The following is a 15,148-nucleotide window of genomic DNA, read 5'->3' as shown; positions in this document are numbered from 1 at the left end:
TTAATATCAACCAGCAATTCTATACCCAGAAACAATATTTTCCAAAGCAAAAGTAAAATAAAGAAAATTTCCAACAAAGAAAAGTTGAAAGAATTCATCCCCAAAAGGTCCATGATACAAGAAATAAAGGGAATGATCTCAAATAGAAATCTGCATCTATGCAAAGGAGTGAAGAGCACTGGAAAGAGTAATTAAATGGAGAAATATAAAATACTTTTTTCTTCCCACCTCCCAGCACAGCAGGCATTCTCAGGATACACTAAGGCTGAGGAAAATGGAGGTGGCAAAGGATCAAGGTCATGGTCCCTCTCATCCAAGTGCCCGGCCACATGGGAGGAAGTCGTAATGTCTGGTAGCCACCATGCCGGGTCAGACTCCACTGGGACGAGCCCCTGCTCCTCAGCCTCTTTGGTGACTTTTGCCTCCTTGTCCTTATCGTCTTCCCCATTGCCCCCGCTGTGGCAGCCTCGGCAGTGGTGCTGCTGTCCAGTGGGGCGGCCCAGGCCACCAGCTTGGATAGCCTTGGGGCCCAGTGTGGCCTGTGTTTGTGGTGCCCACTGTGTCAGGCAGTGGCAGGGTGCTGTCTATAGTCCTGTCCCAGCTCAGCTGCATGCCCAGGCCCAGTGCTGGTATAGGAGGCAGCCGCTGTAGCCTAGGCAGCAGCAGGAAGCAACCTCTGCTTGCCCCTCCCCTCTCCAACAGGCTCATCAACTCATATAAGGACAACAGCAATGATTTCATATGCCCCATCTGCTTTGATATGATTGAAGAGGCATACATGACAAATGTGGCCACAGCTTTTGCTATAAGTATATTCACCAGAGTTCAGAGGACAATAATAGATGTACCAAGTATAGCTATGTTGTGGACAATACTAACCATCTGTTTCCTAATTTGTTGGTGAATGAGCTCATTCTCAAACAGAAGCAAAGATTTGAGGAAAAGAGGTTCAAATTGGACCACTCAGTGAGTAGCACCAATGGCCACAGGTGACAAATATTTCAAGATTTTTTGAGAACTGACCAAGATAACCTTGATTTGGCCAATATCAACCTCATGTTGGAGTTACTAGTGCAGAAGAAGAAACAACTGGAAGCAGAATCACATGCAGCCCAACTACAGAATCTTATACAATTCCTCAAGGTTGCAAGAAGAAATAGGAGAGAGCAACTGGGACAGTTCCAGAAGGAGCAAAGTGTTTTGGAAGAGGATATTAAAAGAGTGGAAGAAATGAGTGGCTTATACTCTCCTGTCAGTGAGGATAGCACAGTGCCTCAACTTGAAGCTCCTCCTGCATCATACAGTAGCATTATGGATTCCACAGAATATAGCCAACATCCAGGTTTCAGTGGCAGTTCTTAGACAAAGAAACAGCCTTGATATAACAGCACATTAACATCAAAATGGAAATGGCCCACTGCTCATTTTGAAGACCTGGAGCACTGTTACTTTTCTACAAGGATGTCTCATATCTCAGATGATAGTTGAACTGCAAGCCAATTGGATGAATTTCAGAAATGCTTGTCCAAGGTTACTCAATATAAATCAGTATGAACTTTAGCCACATTATCATGCCCTAGTGATCTCTATAATGATTCCAGGATAGTCTCTGGTATTCAATTTGACCAGGATTGTGACTATTTTGCAATTGCTGAGGTTACAAGGAAGATTAAAGTCTATGAATATGGCACAGTCATCCAGGATGCAGTAGATATTCATTACTGTGCGAATGAAATGACCTCAATTCCAAAATCAGCTGTATCAGTTGGAGTAGTTACCATAAGAACCTGTTAGCTAGCAGTGATTATGAAGGCATTGTTATCCTATGGGATGGATTCACAGGACAGAGGTCAAAGGTCTAACAGGAGCATGAGAAGAGGTGTTGAAGTGTTTAATTTGATGGATCCTAAACTCCTGGCTTCGGGTTCTGATGATGTAAAAGTGAAGCTGTGATCTACCGGTCTAGACAACTCAGTGGCAAGCATTGAGGCAAAGGCTGATGTGTGCTGTGTTAAATTCAGCCCCTCTTCCAGATGCCATTTGGCTTTTCACTGTGCAGATCGCTGTGTCCACTACTATGATATTCGTAACACTAAACAGCCAATCGTGGTATTCAAAGGACACCAAAAAGCAGTCTGTTATGCAAACTTTGTGAGTGGTGAGGAAATTGTCTCTGCCTCAACAGACAGCCAGCTAACACTGTGGAGTGTAGGGAAACTGTACTGCCTACATTCCTTCAAGGGTCATATCAATGAAAAAAACTTTGTAGGCCTTGCTTCCCATGGAGAGTATATAGCTTGTGGAAGTGAGAACAACTCTCTCAACCTGAACTATAAAGCACTTTCTTTTTTTTTTTTTTTCTTTTATTATTATTATTATTATTATTATTATTATTATACTTTAGGTTTTATGGTACATGTGCGCAATGTGCAGGTAAGTTACATATGTATACATGTGCCATGCTGGTGTGCTGCACCCACCAACTCGTCATCTAGCATTAGGTATATCTCCCAATGCTATCCCTCCCCCCTCCCCCCCACCCCACAAAAAAAAAAAAAAAAAAAGCACTTTCTAAGACTTCGCTAACTTTTAAGTTTGATACAGTCAAAAGTGTTCTGGACAAAGAACGAAAAGAAGATAATACAAATGAATTTGTTGGTGCTGCGTGCTGGAGGGCACAACCAGATGGAGAGTTCAATGTGCTGATTGCTGCTAACAGTGAGGGTACAATTAAGGTGCTAGAATTGGTATGAAGGGTTTACTCAAGCCTAATTGTACTTGATCCTGGTGAAATACATCTGCAGCTGACAATGACAGAAGAAACAGAAAATGTCATGTGATGTCTCTCCCCAGAGTCATCATGGGTTTTGGATTTGTTTTGAGTATTTTTTCTTTTTCTCTTTTTCCTCCTTTGTGACCTTTGGGACATAGGGAATACGCAGTGAACTGTCCACCATCAGTGTGACTCCACGGACATTGCTACTGTTGGTTGTGGTTGTGGTTCTGGTTGTGGTTGTCTAATTTTTGTGATAGGGAAACACATTCTTTTAAATAAAAATAAATAACAAAAAAGTTTATTGAGCCACGAATAAATAAATATGTATATATTACTTTTTTCTTATTTAAATATTTTTAAAAGATAATTTTTACATAAAAATAATGTATGTAGGTTATAACATGCAGAAGTAAAAGACATAACAACAATAGCTGGGAGGGGAAAAATTGAAGTATTCTGCTATAAGATTCTTCTACTATGCATGAAGTATAATATCACTAGAAGGTAGACAGTGATAGGTTTAAGATGTACACATACACCCTAGAGCAACCACTATAATAACACAGCAAAGAGTTATGGTTACTAAGCCAACAAAAAAGATAAAATGGAATCTAAAAGAGACTCAGTTAATCCAAAAGAAGGCAGAAAAAGAGGGAAAATGGAATAAAGAACAGATGGGACGAACAGAAAACAAAGAGCAAGATGGTAGATTTAAACTTAACTATATCAATAATCACATTAAAATGTAAATGGGCTAAACACCCCAATTAAAAGTCAGAGACTATCAGATTGAATAAAAAGAAAGATTCAACTATATGCTGCCTACCAGAAACCCACTTTGAACATTAAAAACAACAACAACAACAAATAAAGAAACCCATCCAGCTGCTTTCTTCAATACACCAAGCTGTTGAGAGCAGCTAGGAAAAAAAAATTACACAAATGAGTATCTTATTGCTGCTATAAATTCATGGTATGCATCTTTCTTTTTACACTCCTCATGGCCAATAATCTAAGGTTTCTCCACACTAAAGCTACCTATGCTATAGCAATGGCATTCTTCCCCACTCCACAGGAAAAATAAGCTGTTCACCCTCATACCTGTTACGTTTTCACACCCATCCTCACCCCATTTGTGCCTAATTCAGAGAAACATTATTCATTTCTCTCCTTCAAAAGACAAGTCTTAAGAGCAGGAATGGTCTGTGAGGCCCCTCGGGGACAGGAGGTGCGGGTTGCTTCCTCTTCCCTGGGAGGTACTTCTCACTGCCTCTGTATTTCACACCCCATTTCCCCAGGTGCTTGATCAGAGAACCTAAGCATTCTCAGACAACCTCCTAAATATCTCACAGATCCATTCTGATCTCTCTAATTCCACTGGCAGGGTGCTTCCCAGCCTCATTTATCTGGTCTTTACCTGACCGGCAAACTCTTCGACTAGTATTTGATCCTGTTCCTCCAATCCATCCTCCAGTCTGCACCCAGACTGATCCTTCGGAAAGCCAAACGTGAGGCTGTCACTCATCCCTGCTTCCCACTCCCTGCCTTCCCACTGGCTTTGAGACAAAGCTCTGGCTCTTCAGCCAGCCTCATGTGGCCAGTCACCTCATTCCACTCCAGCCTCCCTGCTCCTAGGGGCCACAGTCCTCCTTCAGGTCCTCTGCATCTCAGCTCTTTCTTATCTCAAAACACTGGCATATGCTCTGCCCTCAGCCTTGAAAGCAGCTCCACCCTCTCTCCACCTCCTCCCCATACCCATCCTCCAGCTTTAGTGGCGTGACTTATCCCACAAACACAGGGCATGCAAGTTTCCCTGTCAAAACCTTCTTCCAGTCAACTTACATCTGACTCCAGCCCTATCACGCCAGGCTGGAGGAAAATTAGATCTCCATCTTTCCTGAGGCTTTCACTCTACCCTACCCTCCAAATTTTACAGAATCCTGGGGTCTTATGCCGGGAAGCCCCCAGTATCCAGTCAGCGTTCATCAGTCTGCCTCTGTCTGTGTGCCTGGAAACCCCTGTCCAGTCCGTGTGGTCATGGGACCTGCAGGCTCCACTGTTTCCTGGAGCTGCCTGGACCACAGGACACTGGGGAAGGTGGGGCAGCCGGGTGGCCAGAGCCCTGCCCTCTGTGTGCACCACCCAGACAGCCTCTCTGGGGTCCTCCCACCTCCTGGGGTTGCAATGACAGATGGCTGCATAGTTCGCTCATTCTCTCTCCACAGTCCTGAGACATTGTTTCTCTCTTGTGCAACATCTCCCAGTCTCCCTCCCTCCCCCTTGGGGACACCTATGACAACTATTTCCGTGTGCTCTCCTCCCACCAGCAAAGGTCCTGGAAGGTAAGACTCAGAAAGCCTCACTTCCTGCTTCCAGGGGGAAAGGGAAATGATAACAGAAAGGAAACACCAACTCAGAAAGGTATCCTGCCTCATTCCAGAGAGCCTTCCCTGGCCCCGCAGGCTATGCTCACTGATCTGTCTCTTAGGACTCTTCTCCTTCCTTTCTAAAGCTCAGTGTCCCCGTATCCACATGTTCAATGTCTGAGTCACCCACCAGACTGGAAGCCCCGTAGGGCCCAGAGCCTCACACAGTGCCTGCCACTTCGTGTTTATTAGTACTGGTAGAATAAGTGGACGAAGGCAGGAATCAACAGACAGTACACTTGCTAGCCCTTTTGTCTGCACAGGCAAAACCTATATACTTGGAGAATCTGTTCTGGGTTTTGACAAACTCTGAGACACCCAGAAAAAAAAAAAAAATGCTTGTTCTTTCTTGAGAAACTGCTGTAAAGCCCAGGCTAGAAAGGATAAAGGAATCGATTATTGGTCTTGGTCCTGATAGAAAAAATTGTGGAAAGGCAAAGGAAAGGTACCTGTTTTAAAGGAAGGGAGCTTAAAATGCAGGCAAACAGCAGACAACATGTCATTGTCACTTGTTTTTATTCTAGCTAATGGCGTTTAAATGGCTGTGGTGATACAGTGTCTCAGCCCTGGATGACACACACTCTGTAAAGGGAAGTCTGAAGTGTGGGAACAACCACTGTGCAGTCTATTGTGTCCCACATCAGAATAACAACTCTTACCTCCTCTCCAGCACTCGTGCTTAGGGGAGCGGTGGTGGTTTTGAAATAGGTCCACAAATTCTCTGCTGAACCTCCCTGCAAGAGGTGGAGCCTAATTCCCATCTTCTTGAATATGGGCTGGACTGAGTGACTCAATTGTAACAAGGAGGACAAAGTGGAATGAAGGTGTACAATTCCAGGATGAGGTCATGAGAAGGCACAGGGGTGAATGCCCCTTTGGAGAAGCCCCACAGATGAGGAACCGAGGCCTCCAACCAACAGCCAGCGAGGACCCAACAGTCATAGACTGAGTGGGAAGTGGATCCTCCAGCCCCAGGCAATCCAATGACCTGAGCCCCAGCCTACACCTTGACTGCAAGCCCGTGAGAGACACTGCACCAGAGCTTCCCACCCAAACCATACTGACTCCTGGCTCTCCAAAACTGTGTAAGATCACTAATATTTGTTATTTTAAGCTGTGAAATTTTGGGGGTAATTCTATACCTCTGACTTAGGCTCCAATTCTGGCATCCAGTTCTGGAGGTTCCAGAGAGAGTTACTTCTAGCCTAGAAACTTAAAGGTGTAGGTCAAACTTCCTTATAGTCCAGGTTCTGGAAACTTCTACCCATGGGATATTTCCCCAAGTATGGTACACAAGATGATTGTAGATGGTGTAAAGATGAGCCTTTATTTTCATAACACTTCTGAATTTAGTTTACTATGTATTGGAAAGTGCTGGTTTTCTACTTTGGAAAAGTGATGGATTTCTTAGTGTCTAAGGGGAATTTGTGCAGGGAAAGGAATGCTCACTAGTAACTGTACTTTAGGCAATGTACCAATTATTAATCTTTGGAATTTATTAGATAATTAGCATTCTTTGAGATATTAAATAATCAACACTGTCCTAAATATTTATACTTACTTACAACTAATAAATAAAAAATTATGGATTTAACAAAACAAATTTTCCCAATCAGTAAAAACCTGGATTGCAAACTTAACCCAGCACTTTTAGGCATTTAATTAAAATCTCAATTCTAACATATTAACTTCCTTCAATGTTCTAAGACCCTTCAAATGCAAACTGGTCCCACACAGGAAAAATAGATTACAAAATTGATTAATACCCTTACTCCAAAAGCAGTTACGACAATGTGGATGCCAAGACTTTAATCAGTGTCCTTTTTTGATCCTCTTCTGCTTGTATATTTTCACTGTTACATTCTTTACATTGTCCTAAGATTTCAGTAACTGCGAGTTCAGTAACTCCTATTTTTCACTTTTCTGGAATTTCACAAATTTTACCAGACTCCAAAGTAAGAGAATATTTTCCTTATCTCACTGGGACTTGGCAGGTCTCGTATGGGTGACCTGTTGATTTTTGGTCAGGACATGGTTATACAGACCAAGCAGATTCAAACCTGAGTTTGGCCATCAGGTTGTTTCTTTTTATTACAAAGAAGCTGCACTGGTTATACCCTGGGACTTCTATGTTCCTGTCTTCCTTAATGATGGTAACTTTGGAGACTTGGTGTCTTTCCCGGGAATGAAATGGTCTTTAAGTTTTGTATTTGACGTCTCCTTATTTGCAATAATTATGATTTATTATTCTGGTCTATTAGCATAATTGGAAGCTTATGGGCATATGTCTTATTAGTATCTCTTTATAATTTGTAGAGTTATCCGGAGGTTTCCTCCTTTGAGAAAAGATGGAGTAAGTCTGGAGCTGGCTCATTCTTCTTTTAAGGACATTGGACGGCTTCGTTCTGCAGGAATGCATATTTGACTCCTCTTTAATTGGTTACCGTGTGAGAGCAGCAAAGCTGACCAACAGCTGGGGCACTCTCCATCTGCCATCCACACATTCCTGGTCATGACACCATTCCTTTTTATGCTGCCATGATTTTAACTGATCACCAACTTCAGGTCACTCTTTCCTGCTCATGCTGGTCCATCAATGTATCTGCTAAATAGACATGTGTTTACCAAAGAAACAAGACACCCATAGACAGCAGCACTTTTCCACTATTGAAAATAATAAGGATGAGGCATATTCTATTAAACTCACTCTTTCTTTAAATCACTCTTTTAATACTTAATATTACCTGTCCTAACATTCTTTTCTTGCCCCCAAATATACCTGCAGGCTGTACAGGAAACATAGCGGCTTCTGCTTCTGGGGAGGCCTCAGGAAGCTTCCAATCATGGCGGAAGGCAAAGGGGGAAGGAGGCATCTCACATGGCCAGAGCAGGAGGAAGAGAGGTTGGGGGAGGTGCTACACTCTTAAACAACCAGGTCTCGTGAGAACTCACGCACTATCACGAGACAGCACCAAGGGCACAGTGCTAAGGCATCCACGAAGGATCCACCCCCATGATCCAATCACCTCCCACCAGGTCCCACCTCCAACAATTCCACACAAGATTTGGTGGGGACACAGAACCAAATCCTATCAACCCTCAACAGAGTCTTTTTTTCTTTTAGTTGGAGAATGATGTTAGAGACCAAAGTCTGGGTCCCAGGCACGTGTGAGCTGTGATGTTGGAAAAATGCTGTTTCTGATGTTGCTATTGGAACATTTTTTCTAAGAGTTGTCATTTCTTTTAAAATCGTATCTTCACATTGACTTATCCGAATTGGTGTATGATTATATTAGCAGATCTTTCTAATAGCATGAGTCCACCAACCACCAAGACATTCTCTCTAGGATTGATGTGCTGTAGAGATATAGTTTCATTTTGAAATGTATTATTTAACATCAAAAAGTGAAACAGTTAAAAAATACATTGCAAATAATAGTACAGGCAGTACTGGAATATGACAAGCAACTTGAGTGTGAACTGTGAACGAGCAAAGCTAAGCAACACCCGCAGAGCAAGTTCTGAACTTGCTCACTGATCTGACCACCTGGGAGGCCCTCTCATGCCACATGTTGGATTGAGTTCCTGGGGTTGCCACAGCAAAGCATCATAGGCTCGGGCTGGAAACAGCAGAAACGTATTGTCTCAGCTCTGAAGGCTGAAGTTCGCAGTCAAGGTACAAGCAGCGCCTTGCTCCCTTGAAACCTGTCAGGGAGACTTTTTCTTGCCTCCTCCAAGCTTCTGGTGTGGCTGGCCATCCTTGGAGTCCTTGATTTGCAGTTGCGGTGCTTCAGTCACTGCCTCTGTCTTCACACAGCCGTCTCCCCTGCGTGTCTGTGTGTTTCCGTTTCTCTTCTCCTTTTATAGGACGCCAGTCATATTAGATTAAGGGCCACCCTACTTCATCTTAACTAATTCCATCTATACTGACCTTATTTCCAAATGAGGTCGCATTCACAGGCACTAGAGTGATGACCTCAACATACCTTTTTTAAGAGCATAATTCAACCCATAACAACAGGCCTGTCAGGAAGCAGAGCTCAGCCTTGACCCGATGCACATTCTAGGTCTGCCCTTCACTCAAGGTCAACAAGTGCAGAGGCTGCAGGTGTTGAGGTTAGAGCCGCTCACCTTGGCTCCGTGTGGGCCCCAGGCTCGTGCCACAGGCCTCAAGCCCATCTTCAGCCTCTGGGCTGGACCACAGGGGCCACAGCTTTCTCCTTTTGGTCATCAGGGCAGGATCTCAACCTGAGGGTGGTTGACTGATCAGAATTCAAACTGAGAGTGGAGAGGTAGTTTGGAAAAAGAAACTTATTTCTACCTTAAGAGTTTCCTCAACTATAAAATGAAGGTTTTAGGCTAATTCAGAGGTTTTCCAACTTCACTCTGAGGAGTGACCTCAAGGTCACGTGCAGAAAGAGTGGAGGCTGAGTTCCATGAGAGCAATACTTTCTGTTCTTTCTCCATTTGCGCAACTGTCTACTCTGTACCAAAATCAAGGCTAGGTTCTTTGTGCATATTTACTCTCCCTAACTTTTCTTTTTTTTTTTTTTTTTTTTGAGACGGAGTCTCACTCTGTCACCCAGGCTGGAGTGCAGTGGTATGATCTCAGCTCACTGCAGCCTCCACCTCCCGGGTTCAAGCGATTCTCCTGCCTCTGCCTCCCAAGTAGCTGGGACTACAGTCACACACCACCACACCTGGCTATTTTTTGTATTTTTAGTAGAGATGGGGTTTCAACATGTTGGTCAGGCTGGTCTCGAACTCCTGACCTCAGGTGATCCACCCACCTTGGCCTCCCAAAATACTGGAATTACAGGCATGAGCCACCATGCCTGGCCTACTCTCCTTAACTTTTAAATAAGCCTATGATATATATGCTCTCTCCACTTTTTAGAGCAAAACAGACTCAGAATAATTTTTCGAGGTCACTTGAATGTTGCCTAACTGAGATTCATTCCATAATCGGTGTGTGTTTTGTATTTTATTTGGCAGCAATGAGCAAAGTGGTCTCAGTTCCCACCCCTGGGGAATGAACAATCTAGTTGGGGGAGAAATTTTAAAACCACAAAAGTGAATAAATTACAGGTCACAGAGAACACTGTACAGATGGGGCACAAGGAGGACATAAGCCAAGTTCAGATGAGGGGTCTGATGACGGCCTCTGTGAGGTTATCAGGGGAGAGCAGCCCAGGCTGGGCGCCTGGAGAAGTGCAGGAATTGGAACCCTCCGCGCTGCTGGTGGGAAGGCGAGTGGTCCTGCTGCTGTGGGAAACAGTGCCGTGTTTCCTCAGAAACGCTAAATAGAGAAGCATCATGTGATCCAGCAATTGCACTTCTGGGTATTTGCCCAGAAAAACTGAAAGTAGGGAGTTGAAGAGATATTTGTTGGTAGAGTTTGGGTGTTTGTCCCCACCCAAATCTCATGTTGAGATGTGATCCCCAGGTGTTGAGATGTGACCCCCAGGTGTTGAGATGTGACCCCCAGGTGTTGAGATGTGATCCCCAGGTGTTGTGTTGAGATGTGATCCCCAGGTGTTGTGTTGAGATGTGATCCCCAGGTGTTGTGTTGAGATGTGATCCCCAGGTGTTGAGATGTGACCCCCAGGTGTTGAGATGTGACCCCCAGGTGTTGAGATGTGATCCCCAGGTGTTGTGTTGAGATGTGACCCCCAGGTGTTGAGATGTGATCCCCAGGTGTTGAGATGTGATCCCCAGGTGTTGTGTTGAGATGTGATCCCCAGGTGTTGTGTTGAGATGTGACCCCCCAGGTGTTGAGATGTGACCCCCAGGTGTTGAGATGTGATCCCCAGGTGTTGAGATGTGACCCCCAGGTGTTGAGATGTGACCCCCAGGTGTTGAGATGTGATCCCCAGGTGTTGAGATGTGATCCCCAGGTGTTGTATTGAGATGTGATCCCCAGGTGTTGTGTTGAGATGTGACCCCCAGGTGTTGAGATGTGACCCCCAGGTGTTGAGATGTGATCCCCAGGTGTTGAGATGTGATCCCCAGGTGTTGAGAGATGTGATCCCCAGGTGTTGAGAGATGTGATCCCCAGGTGTTGTGTTGAGATGTGATCCCCAGGTGTTGAGATGTGATCCCCAGGTGTTGAGATGTGACCCCCAGGTGTTGAGATGTGATCCCCAGGTGTTGAGATGTGACCCCCAGGTGTTGTGTTGAGATGTGACCCCCAGGTGTTGAGATGTGACCCCCAGGTGTTGAGATGTGACCCCCAGGGCTGGAGGTGGGGCCTGATGGGAGGTGTTGGGGTCATGGGGACAGATCCCTCATGGCTTGGTGCTGGCCTAGAGACAGTGGCTAAGTTCTCATGAGATCTGGTTGTTTAAAAAGTGTGCAACACCTCCCCAGCCCCCACGGTTGCCCCTGCTTTCACCATGTGACGTGCCTGCTCCCGTTTCAACTTCCACCATAGTCAAAGCTCCCCGAGGCCTCTCCAGAAGCTGAGCAGATGCCGGCACCGTGCTTCCTGTATAGCCTGCAGAACTGTGAGCCCATGAAACTTCTTTTCTTTATAAATCACCCAGTCTTGGGTATTCCTTTATAGCAATGCAAGGACAGCCTAACACATTGGCACACCCATGTTGATAGCAGCATTACTCACAATAGTCAAAAGGTGGGAACAAGGCAAGTTTCCATTGGTGGAAGAAAGGATTTTTAAAATGGGGATATACACATACAGGAATACTATTACTGTTCAACCTTATAAAGGAAGGAAATTGTGACTTCTGCTACAACATGGATGAACTTGAAGGCATTATGCTGAGTGAAGTGAGCCAGTCACAAAAGATCAAATACTGTCTGATCCCACTGGTGTGATGTCCTGAGAGCAGTCACATTCCTAGAGGTAGAAAATAGAGTGGGGGCCACCAGGGGCTGGGGACGGGTGGGCTGAGAGGGTTCGTGTTTGATGGGTACAGAGTTTCACTTTGGGAGGATGAAAAAGTTCTGGAGAAGGATTGGTGACAGTCGCACGACAATATGAATTTACTTAATGCCACTGAAGTGTCCACTTAAATGATATAAATGGTCAATTTTTTGTTATGTGTATTTTAGCACAATGATATAAAACCAAATACTTTTCTCCCTCCTGTTCAGGTGAAGGCAGTGCCTCAGAGTAAAGGAGCGATCTCCCAGCCCTGGGCCTGCACGGCTCACAGGCGGCCTTCTGTGCTGGTGACAGCCTCCCTCGTGGGTCCCCTCTCCTCACTGTCCCCAGGTTCAGTTCCAGTCACAGCCTTGCCCCTGCAGGGCCCTCTGGCTCTGGAGAAAACAGTCTGAAAATCCCTGGGCCTTGGATTTCCTCTGCATGTAAGTCCCATGGGTTGAGGGCTTGCCTGGGTAGGCTTTGAAGTGTCTGGATTTTTCTCAGCCCTGAAGAGAAACGCCGATGACTCATGGGACAGGGGCAGGACATTTGCTCGTGGAAATCTCTAAGCCCTCTCATCAGTTTGGATCCTCCCAGCTTACGATGGCCACAGCAGCCCCCGGGCCTGCACTGTCTCTCGGTGGGAGCTCGTCCTTAAGGAAACATCTGTGTCCATGTAGGCAGCAGGTGTGAACATCAGCCCCAAACCACCAGGATAACAGGTCCTATTACGAATCCTTCCCTTCTCTGTGGGGCCGCCTCTCCCACATCGCCCCCCTTTAGGAAGGGGTGGGGAGGCTTCTGCAATGAAAGGGCTGGCACCAGCTCTCTGTCTCTGACCCTGGCGTGAGCTTCCAGCGCTTTCTCTTGTGCCAGTGCTGAGCTGGAGCCCACTGAATTAAAGATCTGAGTTAGGGGAGCCCTGTGACCATGACTGCCCTCGCGTGTGCTGCTGGGATCGGGGAGCACCTGACCCTGCTCACCTTTTCCCGCAAGAGAAGCAGGGCCAGCCCCTCAGCCCTCTCTAGTTGTTCGAATCTAAATGTACCGTTTAAGTCACGGGTGATCCCTAGAAACCCATTTTCACTGGGTGCTTCTCAAGTATATTTGGGAAAAGAACAGGACAGTGACTCAAAACCAGAGACTGTATTCCCAAGCCCCCCATGCCTCCTGTCAAACAGAAATGAAACCAAACTAGCCACAGCCAACTGGGGGGTCTCTTCCCTGCCTCAGTTTCCCTGCCTCAGTTTCCTCGCCTATTGAAGGCACACACAAAGATGTGTGTGGTGTGGAACAAAATGAAATAGGAAGCTGTGGTGAGCATTAAAAGAGCTATGCAAATGTAAAATGCAGCCACTGTGAGTATTTGAGGTAAGGAATTATACCTACAAAAGACACTCACAGCCAGGCGCAGTGGCTCACACCTGTAATCCCAGCACTTTGGGAGGCCGAGGCAGGTGGATCACCAGAGGTCAAGAGTTCAAGACCAGCCTGACCAATATAGTGAAACCCCGTCTCTACTAAAACTACAAAAATTAGCTGGGCGTGTTGGCACGTGCCTGTAATCCCAGCTACTCAGGAGGCTAAGACAGGAGAATCACTTGAACCCAGGAGGTGGAGGTTGCAGTGAGCAGAGATCATGCCACTACACTCCAGCCTGGGTGATAGAGTGAGACTCTGTCTAAAAAAAAAAAAGGACGTTCACATGGATAGAGTGAAAAGTGTGGTAAGTAAAATGCTAACTAGTATAACTAACAACCGTGGGCAGGCAGAGGGGGCCGGTGCTCTTCCCTGCTGTGTCTGGGCTGCAAGGAGGCTGGTGTTGACTCAGGCTGGAGGGGCCCTCGACCCTCGGACATCAAGAGCAGCCAGCGGGGTCCTGTAAACAGTGGCAATGCCACAGCCCTGGCCACACGCTGCTTGGCAGCCCATGTAGGTTTGCTGTTGGTTCATTAAAGCAACATTAAGACGCCCTTTATCCCTCTCTGTTCACACAAATAATAGAATGAAAATGTAATTGCCACAGCTAACTCAATTAAAAGCATTTCTGAAAGTTGCCCCTTGCTCCTGGTGTACTGAAGACTAGATTTGGAGCCACTTGTCACCAGCCCCATGGTGGACTGTGCCATTTACTCCCCCAAAGGACCCCAGGAAACCAACGTAATCAGCCCCATTTTACTAGTGAAGAAACTGATGTTCTGGGAGGGTGAGTGGCCTCCCTGAGGCTGCACGGCTGCACAGGGGCAGCTGCAGGATTTGAACTCAGGCTGACCCCACCTGCGAGCCCCACGGTCCCCCCTGGGGTGTTGGGTATCTGGGGCCAACTGCCTGGGTCCCAGCAGCCAGTGCCTGGCTCTTGGGCTGTTTGATCTTGGTCAGTGTATCTAATCTCTGTATCTTAATTCCTGCATCTGATCAACTCAATTAAGTTCTTCCTCGCATACTGCATATTTTGAGAACATGCCTGGGTTCTTCCTTCCTTTCCTTCTCTCCCCTTATTGAAAACGAACTGCTGTCTTGTGACTAGTGTGGCCTTGGCAGTTTTTGCCCGGGGCATTTCCATAGAGGCAGCTTCCTCCACTTCCTCCCACGCGAAAGACAGCACATTAGCAGCTAATTCATGGGACAAAGGCAGAGGCGGTGCAGATCAGTGAGCCTGGGAGCAGATGATGAATGCCGGGGGGTGCCTTCGCTGCAGCAAACACTCAGCCCTGCAGCGTGACTCAGAGAGCGGCCTCGGGCAGTCCACCAGCCTGAAACCACAGGACAGGACTGGCAATCTCAGCACGGAACACTGATGCCCGTCATCATTTAAAGACTCAGAAGCAGTCACGAGGGGTAGTGGATCAGAGCCACTCTGGATTTCTCACGGCCAGCTCAGACACTCGCATATGTGACATGCACAGGGTGCACACGTCTTCCTGGGCCTTTGGATGGAGCCCCCAGCCACCTGGAGGGAGCATTGAAACTGATGACGCTAAACTCGCACTTGGCATTGCCTTCTCAGGTCCCAGCACCTGTGCAGAGGCCTCTCGGGGTGTGACAGTCCCCTGCTGAATA

At 46.3% G+C, this 15,148-nt stretch overlaps 1 pseudogene; it reads left to right on the top strand.

Moving 5' to 3' along the window:
* Positions 1 to 345: 345 nt before the first annotated feature.
* Positions 346 to 2,928, top strand: LOC100436104 (E3 ubiquitin-protein ligase COP1-like; annotated as a pseudogene).
* Positions 2,929 to 15,148: the final 12,220 nt, after the last annotated feature.

This window comes from Pongo abelii, chromosome 17 (genome assembly GCF_028885655.2).
Source record: "Pongo abelii isolate AG06213 chromosome 17, NHGRI_mPonAbe1-v2.0_pri, whole genome shotgun sequence".
Lineage (NCBI taxonomy): Eukaryota > Metazoa > Chordata > Mammalia > Primates > Hominidae > Pongo > Pongo abelii.
This window is presented reverse-complemented; position numbering and strand designations above follow the sequence as displayed.